Consider the following 23,663-nt stretch of genomic DNA (forward strand, 5'->3'; position numbering starts at 1 on the left):
ATTTCAGAAAGCGTGCGGAGTCCAGGAAACGCAGGAAACAGAACCGGGCAAAAAGTGAATTCCCCAGCGTACATGCTGGGATTATCTGCCAAAAACTTAACAAGGGATCTTGGCCTCAGACATCCAGGCAAAAGGGTGGTTTGCAAGACTGACCACACCCAGGGCCTGAGCAGTGAAGCGGGAGCACCTGAGGGCTAATCCCAGTCGAGCGAGCGTGGGGGCTGAGTCCGGACGGAACCGTCAGGGAAACTGGGCAGGAAACCTGGCCCCATCATGCTGAGACTCTCTCGTCTTATCTCTAGAAGCTTGCCTCATAGGTTTGTCGGGAGCATTAAATAAGAAAATCCCTGTGTTTTAGGTTCTAAAAATAGACGCTGAGATAACGATTTGTGTACAAGTGACTTACTGCACAGTGCTCCCGGGAAAAAAAAAACACTAGGGAAGCAGGAAAGTGGGGCCTACGAAAGAAAGGGAGCCACGTAACTTTGATAGTAAGCACAAGTCCACAAGAATAACTGTAACTCAGTCCTACGAGGGAGCATTACAGGCAGTCAGCTGCAAACCAAGAGTTCTCCAGAACTAGAAGCGGGTAACTGGGTTATTGACATCTTCAAACCCATCAGTCATCAAGGGCGGCCCCCTAAGAGATATAAATTCCCAAGCACTTCTGGTCCTCTGCACATGCAAGAAAAGAAGGTTCTGGAGCCTGAGGGAAGCTCTCTGACAAAGATTCAGGGCCTGGTTGTCGGGAGCAGAAGGACACCTGAAATTGTTTGCACAAAGTTGGTAAACAGCAAAGGATCCAAGGGGATGGAGCGGCAATTTGCACTTTCTGCCACATCACGCAAAGACCTTAGCATGGTTTCTGGCAATCCTAAATCATCAGTAAATCTCCCTTTATTATATGCAGTGAATAAATAAATATTATGTGAGAAGACGAAGAAGGACGAAGAGACGCGAGGCATCCATCTCATGGCTCCCTGGACAGTGGGACCAGGGCGGACTTTGCCGATGCAACAGGTCACTAGAAAACCTGGAACAAAGTTAGTGAGTGACAAAATGACCAGAAACCCTTAAGACCCACCTATTGATGTTAACAGAAAAGCAACCTCATGAGCTTTTTTTTTTTTTCTTTCATTCCAGGGATTCACCAATTCCGATTCAGCAGGGAAAGTGCTTCTAGATGTGAGTGGCCATACTTGATTGCTTGTGGCTTAGAGAGCGGGTAATCTCTCTGGACTCGATTTTCTCATCCTTCTGGTGAGAGGTCCTCTAGGTCCACAATGCTGTGATTTGACATACCACTGAATAGAAGAGGAATACTCCGTAAACCTTAAGCTACGTTCTTCCTGGTTGCACACCTCCAAGGCTAAACCTTGTAAACCAAGTGAAACCTTGGTTTGTGTGCGTAATTCATTCCGGAAACATGCTGTAATCCGCATTTACATATCTCAAAGCGAATTTCCCCATAAGAAATAACGGAAGCTCAGATGAGTCGTTCCACAACCCCAAATATTCATATAAAAATGATTACAATACTGTAATATAATATAAAATAATAAAGGAAACACAAAATATAAAGGAAAATAAACAAATGAACCTGCACTTACCTTTGAAAAACTTTGTGGCTGGTATGAGAGAGGCAAGAGAGAGGAGGGTTCTTACGTAGGACAACTTTCACTAACGCTAACGGATGTTGACTGGAGTACAGTATTAATAAACTCTTGTCATATACTGTATTTAATGAAACTGGCAATAAGGCAGCAGAGGAAAGGGTCTGTATCTGCAGGCAGCCTGGCCTAGAACGAAGCAAAGCATTCCTAAGCTTACTTTCGTATGGAAAAGCAAAGGACTCTCCCTAGGTGCTTTGAAGTGACAAAAAATACACGAGTGCCGGTGGTGGGCACCTTGCAATGCTCTGAAAAATCACCGATTTCTGCCAACCACGGTGGCCTGAGATGGAACATCTGAGCGTGGGAGAGGATTACCCACAATACTTCAGTGAGAGACAGAGAAAGAGAGAGAGAGAGAGAGAGAGTGCCATTGGCTCAGTTGTGATCATGTGACCTTCAGTGTCAGGTACTACTCGCATGGCAAGACATCACTCTTTTGTCAAGTCAAAATTTATTAGAAATGCTTGCTTGTCTTGCAGAACACTCGTAGAGCAAGTTACTCGCAGTCCAAGATTTTACTGTATTTTCCTTCCTACTCACCGTGTCACAGATAGTGTAAGTTGGTTTCCTGCAACTGTCCTTTGCAGATATAGAAGGTTCTCACCCACACTGGTTTCTCGTGGCTGTCACATCGTATATGCCTCCTGACTGTGACCAGTGTGTGTGTGTGTGTGTGTGTGTGTGTGTGTGTCTTTCTCTTTCTCTCATTTTCTGCGCATTAACCAAAAAAACAGCTGAAGTGCCTTTTTACTCTGATTTTGGAGATTATAGCTTTTAGGATGTGTGGGTTAAGGGGTGAAATGGGAAGCAGAAAAAAGAACGTACTCAGTCAGGATTCTGATGCCGCTAATTACTTACCAAGATATGGATATGACCATTTTTGCAAGCAATGATTTGGCTCCTTTCAAATGCCTTTGTTTTGTTTTAGAAGAAAGAGGAAGGAAGAAAAAAGAAAGTCGAAGGATGGGAGAACAAAAGAAGCTCCCCACAGAAAGAGAGAATCTTTTGCCAGCACATTTGAGAATCTAAATGGTGCCAAGTGCCCAGCAGACAGAAGAACTCTGCTTACTGCCTAGTAAATAAAATGGAAGGTGGGAGGAAGTAGAAGTCAAACAATACTTTCTGAAGGAGGGGCAAGGCTTCCGAGCATTCATACCCCAACTTGCCTGCCTTCCCTGGTAACACAGCCAGGCTCAAAAGGTTATCTAACAGACACGGGGTAGAATAGCCTTGAGTCAGACGTAGACCAGACCCCTTCTCAACACAGGGGGTTGCGTCGTGAAGATAGACCTGGCCGCAGCCAGGTGGATGGCTCGTAATGGCCAGAGAGCATAACAGGCAGAAGGTGGGAGTCCAGACTATCAGATGATGTCAGTGAAGACAGCAAGGTTTGGACTGCCTATTACAGGACATCACGGTGGAGTGCTCAGGGCAAGCATTATTATGAGCTCCAGGCAGGTGGTTTCTTACCAGCAGGGAAGACGGATGGGGAGGGGTGAGAGCTGGAAGGCCTCGGTCACATTGCCAGAGCTAGTAGGCAGGGTGCAGTCACAAGCTGGTTGGGGAATCATCCCCCCCTGTCCTGGTGGCTACAGAGTGGAAGGGGGATGGAAAAGAGGAGGGGCTGTTGTTGAGCAGACCCCCATTTGACTTGCCATGACAAAGTGCCACAAACTGGGTGACTTAAAGCTATGGAGATTTACGGTCTCACCATTTGGAAGGATGGAACCCTGAAATGTAGGTATCAGCAAGAGTGGTTCTTTCTGGAAACGCTGAGGGCAAGTCTGTTCCATGTATCTCTCCTAGCTTCGGGTGGTTGCTGGTAATTCTCAGTGGAGCTTGGTTTGTAGCTATATTACTCTAGTCATTGCCTCCACCATCATCCGGTGTTCTCCCTGTGTGTTTCTGTGTCTCTGTTTTCTCTTTGTTTACAGGCATAAATTATTGGATTAGGGTCTACCCTAGTCCAACATGACTTCATTTTATCTACTTATAACCGCAATGACCCTATTTCCAAATAAGTTTCAAAGTTCTGGGGAGACACGCATTTGGGAATAGGGGACTGGGAGGGGGGGAAGAAGAGACACTATTCAACCCCATATAGTTACCACAGAAGATTGAGGCTCTATGGAACAATACAGAAACATGCTACTAAAGCAAGGGCATGAGAATGTGCTCTGGTCTTGGAATCGAGGCTGACGTCAAGTTATCACCATGAGAGGTAGCAAAAGTATGGTTCCAGAACTGATGATGGAAGCCACGGAATGGTGCCTCCAGTTTCATGTTGTCAGAAGTCACCTCAGCGGTCAGTTGTTGTGTTTAGCCCGAGCCAGGGTTGCCCTCTCACTGAAGGATCCTATGTAAATCAGCATACCTGTCCTTCCTCCCCGAGGTTCTGGTTCCACACAGGAAAGGTATCAGCATGTCTCCTTCCCACCCCTCCTTTCCTCCCAAGAATCACTTCTTGTACTGAGACATCTCTAGGAACCTGAAAATGCTAGATTGCAGCAGAATTGGAGGGCTGCTCCTATCATATAATCCCACCTCTTGTGCGCGAGGAAACTGGGGTGGGACATCCGGGTGCTAATGAAAATCCTGGGGCGGTCGGCTTTCACCACAGCCTGGGCTGGGTTTTCTTAGATTATTCTGTACATGATAGGGTGGACACCCCCCAGACTCTGCGGAAGTTCATACCTTTGGAGAGAAACAAATAAAGACTCTCAGAGTCTGTGAAGGGAAAAAAAAAAAAAAAATGCAAGACTTTCCTGCTGAACAGCTCTGACAAGGTTAATGGTGTCAACACCACCAAATAGAGTCGAGAGCGAGCAGGAGGAAGGATTGATTTATTAGCCTGGGGGTAGACACGTTGAGATGAGAAGTTGCATGGAGCTTCCGGGGAGAAGCAGGTACAGCCACTATGAGCAAGAAGCTCCACGAGAAGGAATTTCTCTGTCTCTCTGAGAGCTCTGAGCGTTCCGACAAATGCAGAAATTCCATCAGTTAAGTCCATTTGGCAAGCTTGAGCCAGTAAAGCCAAGGGTCAGGACCCTCCAGAGTCCCCGAGAGGCAGGCCACCTCTCAGACAGGGACAAACAGATCGCCCGCCTGGAGGAGAGTGCCCGGGGGCTTCATCCAGCAGTGTTCTTTCTCGGCCACTTGTGGGCTTTCCAGAACGCACCCTGAGAACCTACTACTGAGCGTCACAATGAAGCAGTTCTTCCCAGTTTATCTTCCTCTCGCGAGCTGGGTAGACAGACTAACGGTAGAAGAGAAGCATGAGAACAGAAAGGGTGAGGAGACAAGAAAGAATAAGGGCTTACCTTTTGAATTTTTTTTTAATGTTTTATTCATTTTTGAGACAGAGAGAGACAGAGCGTGAGCAGGGGAGGGACAGAGAGGGAGCGAGACACAGAATCCGAAGCAGGCTCCAGGCTCTGAGCTGTCAGCACGGAGCCGGACGCGGGGCTCGAACTCACAAACCGCGCGATGGCGACCTGAGCCGAAGTCGGCCGCTCAGCCGACTGAGCCACCCAGGCGCCCCAACGGGGACTTGCTTTTAAGATACTATGCGTAACGTGTGGCTGGGTGATATTAAATATGAGAAAAATGACTTCACATTGTTAATTGACTCCCTTCTGTTTGGACCTCTCTCCTTTCCTCAGCAGTTTCAATCTGCCTTCTTTCCTGAAAGTTTTCAGCCTCGTTAGGAACAGTCCCAGTGGAGTAATAGGGCCCGTGCCAGTTTATAAAACATGCGTATCTGGGTCCCTTGCTGTCAACAGCCCTGTGACGGGAGAATTACTGCTAACCTGTTTCATAGAGGGAAAAACGGAACAAGCCACAGACAGAACTAAGTTCTGTCTAGTACACTAAGCAGGCCTAGTACCTGGGTCTCCTGCTTCTTTTTTTTTTTTTTTTTTTTAATTTTTTTTTTCAACGTTTATTTATTTTTGGGACAGAGAGATAGCATGAACGGGGGAGGGGCAGAGAGAGAGGGAGACACAGAATCGGAAACAGGCTCCAGGCTCTGAGCCATCAGCCCAGAGCCCGACGCGGGGCTCGAACTCACGGACCGCGAGATCGTGACCTGGCTGAAGTCGGACGCTTAACCGACTGCGCCACCCAGGCGCCCCTGGGTCTCCTGCTTCTAAATGCACTGTGATTCCCACACCTCACGCTTCACCACCGTGGAAGAGAACGTCTGTCAGCTCTCGAGGCAGTGAACCCGTGGGGGGGACTCACGGCAGAGCTCAGATGCCGCCCCGAAGTCGGGACGGATGGCAAAGTCGCTGGGACCAGGCGGGCTGGAGAGACTTGTGTTCTGGAAAGCACCAGGGCAGCCGAGGTCCGGAATCGCTCTGCTACCTCCATCACTTAATTAGCAGAGCGCTGCACTTCGTTTGCTGTGGTCTCCAAGACCCTTGCGATTGTGTAGTTTTCTTGGCTTTTCATTCCATGAAAGGCTCTTTCACAGGAGCTCCTCCGGCCCCTCAGGGAGCTGGATAGGGAGGGAAGAAAGAGGTGTAGCCGGGATTCTCTGAACACGGCTTCTGTATTGTCTTCCCCTGTGATCTCCCCGTTTCTATTGCTTTCTCCCCTGGTGAGGCTCCTGGGTAGCTACCTGAATGGAACATACGAAATGTTTCTGAATCCCATGCTTGCTTAGGAAAGTAGGGAAGCCCCAGCTTTGGCACCTCACTGCCTCACTCATTTACGGTCTCTTTTGCTATTTTTTTTATTATTATTATTTAAGTGAAAGAAGCAAAGCAAAGAAAAAGACCAAATGCAGGGGGTGGACAAACAAAGAGAACCCCTGGGTCTAGAAAGAGACGTCGCTAATCCATTCACGACTAACTCACTCTCAGACACTGACAAAGTGCAGGGCAACGCAGGCGGGTCACCTACCATCGCGGAGGAGCACTGGGGAGCCAAAGCTGTAAAAAAAAAAAAAAAAAAAAAAAAAAAAAGAGAAGAAAAGAAACCTGCTCTCAATTTCAGAGAAGTGCCAGTCTCTTCTCAAAGGTGTTGAGAACTGGCTTCAGTTGCCTCCCAAGCTTCAGTAAAAGGAGCGTGAGATGGCTGTCAGGGATAAAATGCCCAGACAAATGGGCTAAACGGGGAAGGGAGGAAGTGTACCTTCTTAGCTTTTACTCCTTAGCATGGAACACAAAATACTTCGGGGGGCCCGGCCTTTGAGCAGGATGACACGGAGGTGAACTTGATCCAGGCTGCCCAAGGGGTGACCGACTTTCTGAACAATTGGGAAGAGAGGTCAGCCTCAGTGCCCCTCTCTGCAAGCCCAGGTGGAGCCACAGGTGACAATGAACCCGCCCTTGGATGGGAATCCCCCTCACCCCCAGCTGGTCCTCACTGCTTCGCTCTCTGACTACCCTCCCATCTGGGTCTGTTCTTCCTTTCTCACCTGCTCTGGCTGCATGGGGAAACACACACGGGGACTTTGACCCCTGAGTTCAAATACCAATTAAGATTCATCTCAGCGGGGGCACCCGGGGGGGTGGGGGGGCTCAGTCGGTTAAGCATCCAACTTCAGCTCGGGTCACGATCTCACGATTTGTGGGTTCGGGCCCCGTGTCGGGCTGTCTGCTGTCCCCACAGAGCCCACTTCAAATCCTCTGTCTCCCTCTCTCCGCCCCTTCCCCCACTCACCCACGCGTTCTCTCTCTCCCTCTCTCAAAAATCAATAAACATTAAAAAGAAAATTCATCTCAATGATTCCAGACACTTGGGTCATCTTCTGATGCGGACGACGACACGGGAGAGATGGGGCAAGAACATACCTCACTCCTTCGATTTTATCTTTCCCTTCCAGCCATGAATGCTCTCTCCTTCTCTTCGCACCTCCGTCCCCCACCCCCCCCCATACTCTAAGAGTGCCACTTGCACAACAGCTGCTGATGGTAGGATCTGTTTGCGTACAAAAGGTCTTTTCCAAAGTGGATATGCAACAGCTTAGCGAGGGTTCAAAGTGAAGGGCTTGGGAGGAACTGATCGCTTGCCTTTTTAGGGATCTGAGAATCTCAGTGTCTCTCGTTGTGTCTTTGACTCTCGGTGACAGAGAGGAGAGAGTAGAAGTAATCTCCTTTCAATGGGCCAATGACAATAACCAGTCTGTTTAAAAGTTCATGAATAAGAGATTGTGTATAATCTCTGAGCTATAAATTATGCAGACTGTGGATAGAAAAGAGATAGGCAACTTCTCACTTGGCTCACCTCTGCCAAGTTCAGCTTCTTCCAAATCCCTGGGTGGCGGCATCCGTCGTGTCTGCTTCGATCTATTCAAAAGGGGTTGGTCCAGGAGAAGAACGCCGCTAACATCAAACATCTTCGACTTTGGCGAACTCATATAATTCTTAATATTTCTTTCCCTTGATACTAATTTCAAATCATCTAAACTCATTTCCACTTCAAAACTCCTGACAGAGACTTCAAATTACAAATCCCAGTTGTTAACCAAGGGAAAAAAATATATATATATACATATGAAAAATGGGAAAAACAGCCAGTTAAGAAAAGGTGGGTAGAGAAAGATGGAGGAATGGAAATACCTTATACAATGACCGGGAAACCACCTTGATGAACATCTGGGTTTGGGGTAAAATTCAGCTGCTACCTCGAAAGTGGTGTTCCTGAATCCTTTGAATAAACGTGAATAGCTGTATCTCAGTGAGCCATATCTTCCACACGATGGCATAATCTGGCCCCCTCGCCCCTTTTAGCACTGATAGTAAGCTAGGTATGTCAGCAACAGCTGGAGGTTGCACAATTCTATATCCGCTCGTCTTGCACAAGCCTGAGGAGTCCCGGAATGGGCCACCGGGTCAGGGTAGTCATCAGCACTAGCACTGTAAACACGACTTCTTCATACTCTCAGGATCCCCAGGAAATCAGGGCTCTAGATTATCATCCATGGAGTCTAGCCTGTTACAGCTTCCGGCAGATAGAACTCTTTCCTCTACTGCTTCTCTCTGAATCCAATGTCAGAATGGAGACAGAAATGATAGCTCTTCATTTATCACACAGCCTTCTCATATTCCGGCACTAAAAATAACCTCAGGAATCGTGTTATCCTCTCTTGCCTCTAGGTAAAGCTCCCCCTACGTGATCTGAAACAAACAAGAGCTGTCCAGACAGACATTTTGTAAATAAGACAAAGGAATGAGGACGCTAAAGGCTGAACGTTTATGTCGCCCCCGCGCACCCCATTCATATGTGGAAACCTGATCTCCATTGTGATGGTTTTTGGTTGGGGGCAGTTGGGGAGGTGATTGGATCATGAGGGGGGGGAGGCCTGAACAGGATTAGTGCGTCTATTAAAAAGTCCCCAGAGAGTTCTTTCACCCCCCCCCTGCCGTGTGGGGACACAGCAAGAAGCAGCCATCTATGAACTAGGAAGCAGGCTCTCACCAAACACTGAACGTAACGGTGCCATGATCTTGGACCTCCCAGCCTCCGGAACCGTGAGAGATACATTTCAGATCCTCGTAAGCCAGCCACCCAGTCTATGACATTTTTGTTACAGCAGCCAGAATAAACTCACCGAGAGGAGATGGATCCTTTCGAGCATCCGGTATGTGCTAAATGCTATATAAAACCTTCACCCTGTCTGGTGAAACAAGAATGGGTGCAGAAGTGTAAACTGAATTTCTGGGAGCCGAGAAATCTCAGTGTTTGGAACCTGACTGGTCTTGTGTCAAAGACCACATGCTTTCCTGAGTGTTGTGGCCTCTACTATACCAGCTTGTGCATCACCGTCTAAAACCACAAAATGCTTTCTTGTATCTTGCCCAAATCCTTCCTGTTACAGGATATGCACCTCCCCCCTTTCTCTCTTCTCTGATTTATCTCCAAAAATGAAGTCCCTTTCTTGAAAAATTAAGGCACTTTCCAGCCTTGGCGGGGGGGGGGGGGGGGGGGGGGGGTGGAAATACCATGTAATTCTTTGGGAGCTATTGTTTCTATTGTCTCAACATCACAAGCATTGCAGAGGGTTGTATTATTAGAGTTAGGATGCTGATGTGCAAGGGCAAGATTGAAAGGAGAAAGAATTCTGCCTCATTGCTGAAAGTAGGACGTTCCCTGGCTGAGAATGTCTTTTCATAAATTCAGGTACAGTGAGTTATATTATCCATACCCCCACGCCGTAATCCACCCCTGTCTCCCAGGGGCTCCCCATGACATATTGAATATTTTGGGGGTTTGCTTTAAAGCCTTTCATTATCAAATAGTGTTAGGGGAGCCAGTGTGTAATGAGGAAATTGGCAGGCGTCCCAGAGTGATCTGAGGGTCTGGGATTCAGAATGTTAAGCCACCATTCAAAACGCAAGTAATTAAAATTAATTAAAAATCATTAGATAAACTTTCACTTTTGCAATTTCAAGGTGCAACCCAAGTCACCAGAGCTCATAAAGGATGTGCGTGTTGTCGCGTCTATGTGAAGTATTTCCATGACCCGAGCGTGGACTGAGGGACCGAGCTGGAGGAAGCTGCATCAGGGAAGTATGGGGAGTCAAAACCTTCATCTACAAAGATGAATAAATAAATCAGTGCATATCCATACCCGTGGATCCCTGGCTGACAAGGCACTGCTTGATCTATTCACTCTCCGATCATCAACCAACAGTATTTATCGTTACTCTCCATTGCTCAGCATTCCCAAGGGCTCTGTTTATTTCAGCAGTGTAGAGAACATCAGATCTCCCCTCAGGTTACTTACGATCCCATCTGGATGGGGGGAGATGGACAAAAAGCCAAGAATAACGCAAATGGAAGAACATAGAATGATGTATCACTCCATCATTTCTTCAGCACACACTTTGGAGCCCCTACTTCCATAAAGGCAAGCACTGTGTTAGGGTGTGCGTGGATACAGAGCCCTTGTCTTCAATGTCTGCAACCTGCTATGTAGAGTCAGGACTGCTTGGGGAGTAAATTCTGTGACACTCATGGGTTTGGTATGAGCATGATGTGTTTCTGTGGTAGGTGCAGACAAGAAAGATGCCACCCAGTGATGGGTGAGATGAGGTAAAGATCAAACTAAGGAAGATCGAATAAGTAGGGAATGCTTCTCTGCAGTCATGTCTTAGACAATTGGGATTCCATACACAAAAACTTTTTAGGCCAGAAGTGACCTGAAAAGGGCATGCCCTCCATTTGAGAACCACAGACAAATGAGAACATTAGTTATGTAATTTCTACACTACCTTCATGTTAAAGTGTCATCACATTTATTATACTGGGGACAGATGGTCCAGATGAGCATGGTCTCTATACAGACTGGAGAATCTGAAGGATTGGGAAGTCAAACTAGAGTCCCCATTAAAGAAGCCAGGGAAATGTATTCTGAAGAAGGGGATAAAGAATTTGGAAGTGGAAATAATGGCTACTTTCAAAGACTTGAAGACTTTAAGACCTTGTCTTAGGTGGACAAAATAATTCTTACATATTATTTTTTTCTTTTGGATAGAATCCCCCGGCAAACAAAAATCTCACACTGAAATATAAAGAAAATGAGCAGGAAAAATGGAGAAAGAGATGCTCAAATCGAAGCAGGAATGTTCCAGGAGAGAGAGACAGCTAGCTCTCTCTTCTCACCACGGACAGAGGTGAGGGGGTCCCCAGAAATCCCAGAGCCAAATGGAACAGTCTTTGAAAAACATGCACTGGAAGCTAAAAGTTGGATTAATCAAAGGGTGGCTGATAATAGGGCTTAGAGTTTGACTCAGCATAAGGAAGAGTTTTCTAATGAGTAAAGCTTACTTATTACTTACCCACAAGGAAATGGGATGCTCTAATGTAGTGACTTCTGTGTCTTTGAAATGGTCAAACAGTAGCTAGAAGGTCACTGTCAAGAAACTAATAAAAGTATTTCCTGCTCTGAGGAGGAAGAAAGGACATTGCCTCGAATCCCTTTTCAGCTCTCAGGTTCTGTGAGTCTTTGGCATGTTCCAAGTTGTATTTTGAGGGAGCAGGAGGGCCGCGAATTGAACCCAAGACCTGGCCTCCAGATCTTGGAAAATTTGGGGTATACCAGTGAGTCAGACATCAAGAAAAGTGTGAATGCAGGATTTTGCCCAGGAGCAAAAGAACAATTAAAATGCCTGCACATCCAACTTGATGGCATGTGCCTGGGGACTTTGGTATCATCAGTCTTCCTATCAGGACCCCGGAGAGGAAGCTGATGATGGTAAGCCTCGCCTGCCTCGCAAGGAGGAGATCCAGAAGACGGACCATCTGCTTCTTGATGTAAACCTCATAAACATAGAGAGTTTTTCTTTCCTTGTGCTGTGGTCCCCATGCCTTTTGGATGACCTCCCTTTCTCCTGACAAGGAATTCAACTTATTCTAACATAAGTGTTTTTTATTAGTTGAATCCCCCTCCCCCCGAAAAAAAAAAAAAGGTTGGTTGAATGTCCTAAACCCTAGTAACTGAAAATGTGACCCTATTTGGAAATAGGGCCATTGTGGATGTAATTAGCTGGGATGAGGTCATACTGGAGTAAAATGGGCCCCTCATCCAATATGACTGGTGTCCTTATGAGAAAGTAGCCAGGTGAAGATAGAGACACAGGGAGAACAGCAGGCGAGACAGAGGATACGAGTGACGTATCTATAAGCCAAGGAATGCCAAACGTGGCAAGCAGCACCAGAAGCTAGGAGGAGGCAAGAAAGGATTCCCCTGCAGGTCTCTGAGGGAACGTGGTCCTGCTGACACCTTGATTTTAGACCTTTGGCCTCCAGGACTGTGAGACAACCATTTTCTGTTCTTTTAAGCCACCCAGTTTACTTGTTACCGCAGTACCAGGAAAACGATCCAGTGACTTTCCCCACGATGGTGTCTGTTACAAAGAACTGAATTGCTCCTTTTCCTTCCAGGTCATGTCAGAGCGCCCACGATGGGCAGAAAATTGGCAGCTGGTTTTCTCTGCTCTGCATCTCACCTCCTGTCTTCTAACACGATCATCCTCCCGAATCTTGAGAATGTTGGCAGGCAAGAAAGCAGGGATGAGCGTCAGGGCAAGCGGGCACTGTCTTGACGCTGGTCTTGGTTTGATCAAGATGCCTCATCAGTTTAGAATTTCACTTAGCTGTCTGCAAAATGCAGCTAGTACTCTTACTATACTGTCAGTCTTGTGAACATTTCTTATGGGTAATACGAGGGCATCGAAAAGTGACAAAAACTTTGAGGTACCCAGATGAGAGTGTAGGAGAATCCAGCACAGGGGGCACAGGACTGTCCCAGCAGCTTTGCTGGATGGTTCTGGAGGGTCCAGGAACCAGAGCCAAGCCAGAAGGATGGATGCCCCTGGAACACTGGTGAGGTCAGAAACAGGGGAGCAGTTAGTAACGCAGAAAGACACGTGAGTATCATGAATCCAGGGAGGAAAGTCAAGTTCAGACTTGAGCACGTCAGGCCAGCCAAAATGGAGCAGGCAAGGTGTAGAATCCAGGGCAATCAGTCCAGGTTAGCAGATAGCTTTCCGACTGGGCAAGGACATGGGCAAATGCAGAGACAGACTACACAGAAGGAAAAAAAAACCAGAACATTCTGAGGCCTAAATGGAAGGATTGGAGTCAAGCAGAGTGACAAGACAGCCCCTTCTTATAAGACTGCTCCTCAGTTCTGTAGGCACAAACTGGATTTAATCACTGTTCCTCAGATAGAACTGTTTGCCTCCCTTCCAAGTTATGAGTAGCCTTCTTGGTCAGCATCAATAAGGGTCAGGACACCCCGCAGCTTTTACTTCTAAGGGATGAAGTGACTAAAGCCTTGCCTTCAGCGGGAACACAATTAAGGTAGCTTTTGCAATTATAATTATTCTTCAGGGTGAAGCAGGTTCTATGGGCGTTGGTGGTCGCCATATGCATTCCACACCGGGTCCGGCCTCCAGCTACTCCCATGTCAGACTCTATTGTTTGTCTTAGAACAATCAACACAAATAGCTTTCGCGATTCAGAACAAACACACAAAGAACAAAAAACAACAACAACAAAAAGTCCACAGCAGTTTGGAAACAGTCTGGAATTCACTATCGTTCTGTGTTATTTTCTCATTAGAGCTTTAACCTGCTCAATTCTAAGCGGGAAGCTTCAGGTACTGCAACCTACAAAACAGAGGCATTGTGGTAAATAAATACCAGACGGATAAGGCCCGAGGTTAGCACTTCTCAGAAGTCATAAGCTATTGCCCCAAGCTACCCGTGTGTGTGTGGCTGTGGAGAGAAGAGCCTAATGACCCCAAATGAGGGCCACGTACGGGAGAGTGGGTGTGCAGTGTCTCAGAGAGTTCAGGGAGAAGCCACAAGCAAGCCGGATAGGCTGTCGTATTGCAGTCAGTCGGTAGGAATGTTTTTCATTTCATCAAAGGGACAATGAAAGAGATTTTCAGGAATAGAGACAGAAAGCTGAGTGCCCTCCCCGGCACTCCTCCTCTGGGATGTGAACATCTTTCATTTACAGCTCACTTTGTCAATGTTTTGGATGAAGCAACTTATTTTTCCTCTTGGTTAGTAAAAATTGCATAAATTCTACCCAGTGTAATTGTTTGGCAGTCGCTCCTGTACCCGAGCATGTGTTTGGGCACCGACCAAGGTGCCATTTCTTGAGCGCCACTGTATGCTACGTCCTTTTGTGCATTATCTCATACAATTATCCTAATAACCTGCTGATACAGATGCTAACGCCTCGTTTCGTTGGAAGAGGAATCTAAGATTCCATACGGCCAAGTCGCGTACCCAAATCCATACGCTTCATAAGCAGCACAACTGGGATTGGAAACCAGAACGGTCACGATTGGCAAAGGATCTCCAACGGCAGAATTTGAGCCTAGTGATAAACGAATCGTGAATTGCTTTCGGAAAGAATTTTCTGTTGAGAAACAAGTCAATGAGGTGAAAAGAAGGAAGGAAGAGAAAAGGACCAACATGTATTGTGTATCCCCTATGTGGGCGGGGGGTGACTCTTGACATGCCTTTCATTCCCATAACATAGAAGGTCTGTCTTTCACTCAATGTTGGCACTTTCTTTGCCACTTTACACGGCTTCTCCGCAAGAATTGGGTCCTCAGTTGTCTTATTTAGACTTCTATTCTTGTATCCCCCCTCTCCCTCTCCCCATACCCACTGACTTCCTAGAACGTTGGATCTAATAGTTATGGAGGATAGTGATTCAACGTGACATTTATGGCTCCCTTTCTGGGTGCTGGTCTCTCTGTGGAACTCTTATTTGGCCTTTCTCTTTTAATCCTCAAAAAAGCCATGAAGAAGATGGCCTATTATCCCTACATTATGGGTAAGAATACGATCGCTTTCTCTTATTCCCTCAATGCATTCAACTATTCCCTTATGGATTCAGGGATCATGACTTGGGAAGGAACCCAGGGCCTCCTGCAAGTAGTACAGACTTGCGTGAATACAGACGCAAACGCCCTCTCCCCCAACTTGCCATCCAATGAGAGGACGTTTCCTTTTGTTAGCATTTATCCTACCTCTTGTTCGTTCAGAGTACCCTCAGAGTCAGGGCACAGGCAGGGGAACCAAGATTATTTAGATTCTCATAGCACAACAGATAATGAGCAATGTAAGACCTGCCAGGGTGAGGTCAGTGCCCCATGAGTGCCTTTATTGAGGTGTTGATAGAGCAGACCCCCCTCTCCTGCAGCTCTGTCCTACCCCGGTGGGGTCTGCCTTTGGAAGGGGATCCTGACAGGCCAACCTAAAGAAGATGAAAGAGGCAGCAGGGCAGGGGACAATGGATGGGCTAATGTGCAGGAATAAACTTTACGGCTCTGTGGCAAGGCCGCCATAAACCTCTTCCACACTGCACAGCACAGGTTGTGACGGAGGCGACGTGCCTTGGGTGGTGGTTTTACTTGGGATCCTCCAGGGAACTCTGGTGGGCAGACCTGCCTCCTGTCTCCTCCCTGCCATGCAAGGGCTACCATTCCTGAGCTCTGCAGTGGCTATAAACTTTGGGACAGGGCGGCAGGGTCCGCGGTTCTCAGGAGGAACCTCAGGGGACTGTAAAGGCCCGGGCAGCTCCATGGGGTTGGAACTTGAGCTAATGGAGAATGTTGCCTACGAATAGGGCCCAGTGACACATCTGAACACATTTCGAACAACTTTTAAAGGTCCTCTCATCCGTGTCCCTGTCTCTTCTTTGGACCAATTCAAAACCGTTTCAGACCAAACGCTTCTATTTTCAAAACCTGCCAAATATAAAATTATATGTGTGGGTTTTTAACCCAACAACAAAAAAGTTTCCTTAAGTCTAACCTTAACCACTCATGTTTCAGGAACACAGGCTATTTTGTGTGTGTGTTCTGCCTTCTGGAGTGGTGAAGGATATTTCAGTGACATCTTGAATCATTTAGAGGGACTCAGGATTCAATTTAATTCAATAAATATTTACTGAGTTCTTCTGTATCTAATACCGCAGTGGGGCCACGAGGGTCACAAGGTTGATAAGACCACCTTCCACCGATTCTCGAGAAGCTCTCAGTCGGGAGATGGAAGGCATTTCTGACATCACGAATTACGCAGAATGTGGTAAGCGGGACAGTAAGGCTGCATGAGGAGGGATTTGGAGCTGTTGATTTTCTTTTTTTTTAACGTTTATTTATTTTTGAGACAGAGAGAGACAGAGCATGAACGGGGGAGGGCCAGAGAGAGAGGGCGACACAGAATCTGAAACAGGCTCCAGGCTCTGAGCGGTCAGCACAGAGCCCGACGCGGGGCTCGAACCCACGGACCGGGAGATCGTGACCTGAGCCGAAGTCGGACGCTTAACCGACTGAGCCACCCAGGCGCCCCTGGAGCTGTTGATTTTTACCCGAAACCAGGCAGTTCTCTGGTGGAGACAAGGACACCCGGGAGAGCCCCCGAATGGGATCAGTGCCAAACAGACAGGGACAAAAGTCTGGGGGAGCCGTGGCACAGATGTCTGCCCAGAGGAGGAAGCTGACAGAGTGGCCTCGGCTGGCTGTGACTGTAAATCTGGATCCTTGCCTCCGTGCTGGCACCGACTGGGTTGTCTCTGTATATCACATTCTTCCAATGCAGCATTCAGTTTTCCTTCCTCCATTCACTGGTCTAATTAACATTGATTATACACATGCCTACCGTGTTCTCGGGCCTGAGCTGTGCGAGAGGAATTCAGCGGTGAACGAAACAGACAGATGGGAGGGTCCCTGCCATCGTGGAAGAAGGCGTAGAAATGAGAATAATTAATTAACTAACATGCCTTGGGCATAATCCGTGGGACAACATGCTGCCGAGAGGAGGTGCTGTAAGGAGCCCTCAAGCGCCTGGCGAGGCAGCGGGGGTCCTACGCGTCGCAATGTGAGGTCCTCTTAAACTGTTGTTCCACCTTAGAGCCTATAAGAGCCAATGAAATTGGGAGGTAAATAACTATTTCAAGAGTTTGGAAGAAGTAAGCGCGTGCAAAGATGCTTCATTAACGTCCTTCGTCATTACGAAACTGCAAATTAAAAGCACAATGGGAAGACATTACATAACCTGGTAGAATGGCTAAAATCTAGAAGACTGACCAGACCTAGTGCCTGAGCCACAGGAAGTCCCCAGTGCGCTGTGACAGTAGAAAATGATACAACCACTTGGGAAAGAGTTTGGCACTTACTGACCAAGTTAATCATATGCTGATCACAAGATCCAGCCAGCGACTTCGACGTGTTTATCTAAGAGAAAGGAAAGCACATGTCCCCACAAAGACTTGTACAAGAATGCTCATAGCAGCTTTATTGGTAACAGTCAAAAACTAGAAACACCCCAAATGTCCATCAAAAGCTGCAGATAAACAAGCTGTGGTGGGGACTATTGACACGGAAACATCATGGATGAATCTCGAAATAATTGCATTGAGAGAAAAGGAGCCAGTAGAACAAAAATACCGAATGTATGATTCCGTTTCTATCAATTCTAGGAAATGCAAACCGATCTATAGTGACAGAAGCAGATCAGTGGTTGCTGGGACTGGCGTGGGGAGGACAGAGAGTAGCAGGGAGGTGGCACAGGAGAACACGAAGAAACTTTTGGGGATAGAAAATATGTTCATCATCTTGATCGTGGTGATGGCTTTCTAAGTATATACTTACATCAAAACTTACATTATAAAAAAGTTATAAACTTTAATACTTTTTTTTAATTTTTTTTTTAACGTTTATTTATTTTTGAGACAGAGAGAGACAGAGCATGAACACGGGAGGGGCAGAGAGAGAGGGAGACACAGAATCCGAAACAGGCTCCAGGCTCTGAGCTGTCAGCACAGAGCCCGACGCGGGGCTCGAACTCACGGACCGAGATCATGACCTGAGCTGAAGTCGGACGCTTAACCGACCAAGCCACCCAGGCGCCCCAAAAAAGTTATAAACTTTAAATATGTACAGATGATTATGGCAATTGTACTTAAAAATGAGAAAAAGTGAAAAACTACATATCTGGAAATCTTAAGATTTCTCTATGAAGATACAAGTCAGACAAGTAATGTATGTGTCTTACAAATTGGACTATAGGAGCAAGGCATCTCTCTCCACTTGGAAGAAGTATGAAAACCAATATTAGTTAATATGCATTAAGAACTTGTAATGTGTCTGCGACCAGGCTGTCTGCGTACGTGATCTCAGTTAAGCCCCACAACAGCGGTGAGGTTGGTACTTTCATTAATCCCACTTTCAGCTAATAAAATTGCAAATCAGGAAATGTAATGATTTGTCAAACATCTCAGGACATCGCCAAAATTTGAAAACAGACCCATTTGGATGGAGGTGCTTGGGTGGCTCGGTCGGTTAAGCAACCAGACTTGATTTCGGCTCAGGTCATGATCTGACGGTTCGTGGGATCGAGTCCCACATCAGGCTCTGTGCTGGCAGCGTGGAGCCTGCGTGGGATTCTCTTTTCTCCCTCTCTCTCTGCCCCTCCTCCCCTCCCATGCGTGCGTTCTCTCCGTCTGTCTGTCTGTCTCTCTCTCTCTCTCCCTCCCTCTCAAAAGAAAGCAGGCCTATTTGATTTTTGAGTTTAAACTCTTAATCGCTGTACTATTGACAAAACATACCTACTTTAGGGAAGAATTGGGGGTCAGTTTGTGGGGGGATGTTGACGACAGAGTTGAGTTTGATGCTAAGTATTCACTGTTAGCAAAGTACTTAATTTGAGTATTAATTTCCCAATTCAGAAATAATACAGTGGTAACACCTGCGATAATTCCATAATTTGGAAATCCTTAAAAACATCCTCTTACCTCTCTCGGAAGGGACCTCTTGCCACTGTTGGTAATGACCCCTCGTCTTTGCCTGCTCAGCTGCCCAGCCTCCTGGCTGCTCCGCTTTGCCGGTATATTCCCCATAGCAGCCTAAGTGATGGTCTTGAACCTGAAATAATATCTTCCCACTTTCTTAAAACCACCTGCTTGTTTCCCAAGACACTTAAAATCCAAAGTCCTAGTTCCAATTTGGCTTGTCTTTTTTTTTTTTTAATGTTTATTTATTTTTGAGAGGGGGAGAGAGAGAGAGGACACGAGCAGGGGAGGGGCAGAGAGAGAAGGAGACACAGAATCCGAGGCAGGCTCCAGGTTCTGAGCTGTCAGCACACAGCCGGACGCGGGGCTCCAACTCACGAGCTGTGAGATCATGACCTGAGCAGAAGTCAGCCGCTTAACCGACTGAGCCACCCAGGCGCCCCTAATTTGGTCTTCTCTTATACCAGTCCCTCAGGCTTTCTCCTCCTCGGTCCCCCCAGCCACCTGTCTCTTCTCAAACACATTGCATGAGTTCCCATCGAAGGGCCTTTGCAACTGATGCTCCCGTCTTCCCGAAATGTTGTTCCTGTCAGTCTCTATATGGTTCACCTTTTCTTAGCTTGGTCTCAATTCAAATGTCTCAGTTCAAATGTCAGATCTTCCCGAACTACCGAAGATAAAGGAGTCTCAGACTTGACCCCATGGCTGTTTTTACCATTACATTGCCAAGTTTTGTCATTTTTATAGCATTTACCACTATCTGAAATAATCCTATTTATTTGGTTATCATCTGTCTCTCTTCAATTGATTTGCTTTCCATTAGAATAGGAAATATGTCAATCTTGATTTACCATGTAGCCTCAGAAGAGTGTCAGGCACGTAGTAGTTGCTTACGAAATATTGAGTGAACATATTGACCACACGAAAGAATAAAATCCATGATGCGATGCGATCCCAAACTTCACCAGTACATGTTGTAATCCAACATCTGAGAGTTTCAACCGCCCGTATGCGAGGTTGGATGGCTGCTACTACCAATATGTCAGACTCTTTGTTAATAATTGATTTTTTTTCCATTTTTTAAGTTTAAAATTCCATCTAGCGAGCCACACCAAATAGACAGCGTCTAGTAAATCTGTTGCAACACAAAAACCGCATGTCCTTTGCTCTAATGGACCTAAACTCACCGTCAAATGCCATGCCTTGATGCTCTGTCAAGGTCGCATGGACTCAGCCTGGCCCCAGGGTTCAGGCAGGCACCGTTGAGCGACACCTTCCCTTATTTCCCACTTATTCTCCCTTTGAGACTTTCTTCTGTGATGATCTGTTTATGAAATCATCCCAACGTAAATCCTGAACTAGTTGAGTAGTCACAACTACTTCTGAGTATCACAAATCACTTGCTTCTTTGGTGCTATTCTGAGGAGAGATCTTCATAGCGCCGTCTTTGGGTTACCGAACCTGCCAATTCTCCCTTGTGGCTGCCAAGAATTAGCAGCATCAGCGAAAGCTCAGAAACCCAAGTTTCTACCCATTATAATTAAAAAATAAATTACGGTGGTGCTGGACAGCAACCCCCCCTAATGAGGGTGACTGCTTATGGGTTTTCTAGAACCCAGGTTTGAGGTGGCTCTTTGGTGGTAGGCAAGATGCTGGAAAGAACCTAGATCATAAAGTTGGTGGGGCCAGAGATAAGTAGACTGACCTATCTTTGGATTATGTGGCATTTCTTGAAAAATCCTTCTTCACGAGGGCCGTTTCCTAGCTGCAGAGAACCAGAAAGGAAACAAAAGAACCTTCTTCGTTTTTTTTTTTTTGAAAACAACAACAAAGACATGACGACGACAACAAACTATTCCTCCTCCCCTACCGAACTCCTCCTCCCTGGCTGCCCGGTCTTGTTTCACCCTTCCTCCCGAGGCCCAGTGTTGACCGGCAGCTTTAGAGTCTGAATTATACCTTGAACCCACGAACTAGTATTGCAGCCTCAAAGACAGGCTTGTAATCTATGAAACAGTGAGCGGGGGCCAGGGGGGGAGGGTGGCGGGGAATGCCCTTGTTTGCCGATAATGAAATCTAAGAGCGCTGCTCCCAGGGAGAGCTGAAGGGGGACACTAGGGGATCTTAAGGAGGTGATGGTACCATCCAGGCCTGGAATCTCCTTACTCAGGGGTCTTGAAGACCCTTTAAGCTACTTCCTTGTAGCCCTTGGTAGAGCACTCCTTGAGCAGTAACTTGGAAAGGTTTCATGAGGCCTTGGCTGGAACAAAGGCCCACTAGAGGTGGAAACAGAACAGTAGCACATGTGTGGACAAATAGGCAGGTGTGTAGGAGTGTGTGTGTGTGTGTGTGTGTGTGCACGCACACACACACACACACACACACACACACAACTGGCATGAAACCTTGAAGTGAAAATGGATTCTAAAAGTATTTGTTGAATAAGTGGATAAATAATATATGTTGTAGCCTCTAGTTACCAATCATAGTAGACTTCTTAGGATCATTGATCTCTAAGGCATACTAATATTTAGTTCAATAAATCCAGGCAAAATGATCATCAGTCTCTCCTAAAGTCCATATTTCTTTATCACGGCATTTCTATACCGTGGAAATTCCCTGGACTCACCGCCCCCCACTCCAACCTCCACCCCCATGGAGGCAACTATGGGCTTAAATTCTGAATTCATCGTTCAATAACTAGGAAACCTTGAAAAAATGAGTTAAACTCTCCGGGCCCTGGTTTCCTCCCCACACAAAGGAGATCGTCTGTATACCCTTACAGGGTGGGAATAACACCTCCCAAAGACAAGACCCGTGAAAGTACTTTGCAAATTGTAGAGTTTGTTGCAGATGGGAGTTGCCAGTTTGTTCCTCTTTGCTCTTTTTGGCCCTTGGACAAATACTGGAGCCGAGAATGATGGGCTTTGTGTTCAGACAAGTAGGCCCCGGATGAGTTGTTGTCCCTTCCCGTCCCCGGATGGCAATGGTCGTTTGTGGTTTCTGGGCTCCGAGGGAGAGGAGAGGATTGTCCCAGATGCTGAAGGCAGAGGCAAGGCTACTTTCTGGATGCACCTTGGAGCTGGGTTCCTGGTTCAGGCTCAAGCCAACTATTGGTTTTTAGTTGTGGGTTTACATTGGCACTTAAAATAAACACAATGTGAATTGCTCGATGTTTGTGTATATGTGTGTTTTATATAAAACGTAAACAAGCTACAGTCACAAAGCAGCACTGGCTTGCAAACCCAGAACATTATGCAATCAGACCCGGATTGCAGGCTGGATGACAACTAGATAATCGAGTGAGCAGAACTCCATTTAGATTCAATTCCATGGAACACAGGAAGCTGAGAATTTGAAGAAAAGAGAGGTGGAAGATGTGTGGAGTGAAAAGGAGATGAGCTGGAATGGATACATGATACAGGCATCCTTTGGAAGCAGTTATGGGGGTAAAAGTAGCAGATGGGGGAAGGTATTTGGAAGGGCAATGGCCAGTTTTCTAAACATGGCAAAAAAAAAAAAATAATGACAGCTTAGGGATCATGCGACATTTTGACGTATGGCTCCTATTTGACCCATGGGTTTCAGGGTATCTGCACAAAGTTAAGGCCACTCAACATCACTGACTGGCTACATGCCTAGCAGATAAAACATTTCTCTGTATAAAAAAATTCATACGGAGCTTCACCTCAGCCTGGGTCAAGGGGCAGCAGAGTCCTTCTCTGTGGCCCAGAATATCTAGAGCCTGTGGGTTCTCCATGAATCACCTGGGGCCCAGGTTCCCTGGATGAAACACGTACACTATGAGGGTTTTAATGTTGCCTGCAGTCATTATGACCTTGTAAGCCTAGGAGTATGTAGTTAGGAATCACAGAAATACCAAGTAAAATGCCTGGAAGGGATTTGAGGGATCGTTCGGTCCAGTGCCTTCACTTTATAGGTAAAGAGGATGAGGTCCAGGGAGGAGAAGTGACACGCTCAGCCAAGGGCTACGTCTGAGCAGTTAGACTCGAATTTGACTTCTAATCCTGTGGGCTTTCTAAAATAAGGAGGGCTGTCACCCAGTTCTTTGTAGGAGAGCACAAGATTGTTATTTTCCATATTACACGTTTTACTTAGCAATCATTTTCTGTGGTCTTTCATCAGGTCTGTCTATCGGCACGTCCATCCGTCCAGCAAAGACACAGATATACGCCACCAAGAGCCAAATACATCATAGAAAGTGCTAGTGTAAACGAGGCATACTTTGAGAGGCCAAACTGAGTTTTCAATTTGGACACCCCCTAGCCTACTTCCGCAATTCTGAGCTGGCTCTCACACGAACTTTGTTATAAGTGGATGCAGACATAAATTGACTGGGCCACTAATTCATCCAGTTGAGGCCCCTGCACTGCCTCACAGATATAGGAGCCATGCATTTTAGGAAGGGAGAGAGGAGAAAAGGAGGAGAGACAGAAGAAAAACAAAGGAGAAAATGACAAATGTGAAAAGAAAGGAGGCACACGAACTCTCTGGTCTACCCAGAATAAAAGGAGCCACTAGCCAAAAGTTTCTCAGTACCCCCACCCCAGCGCCTCTCTTACATTTCAAGCTCTGGAATAAGAAGTTTTGCTTTCTCATTTTTCCACCCAAAATAAAACTCAAACCTCTCACATCCTCATTTTTTCATGTCCAGCTCAGATCGTAGAAGCAGCATCTTCCACACCCACCCTCGTGTCATGT

This window comes from Lynx canadensis, chromosome F1 (assembly GCF_007474595.2).
Source record: "Lynx canadensis isolate LIC74 chromosome F1, mLynCan4.pri.v2, whole genome shotgun sequence".
NCBI lineage: Eukaryota > Metazoa > Chordata > Mammalia > Carnivora > Felidae > Lynx > Lynx canadensis.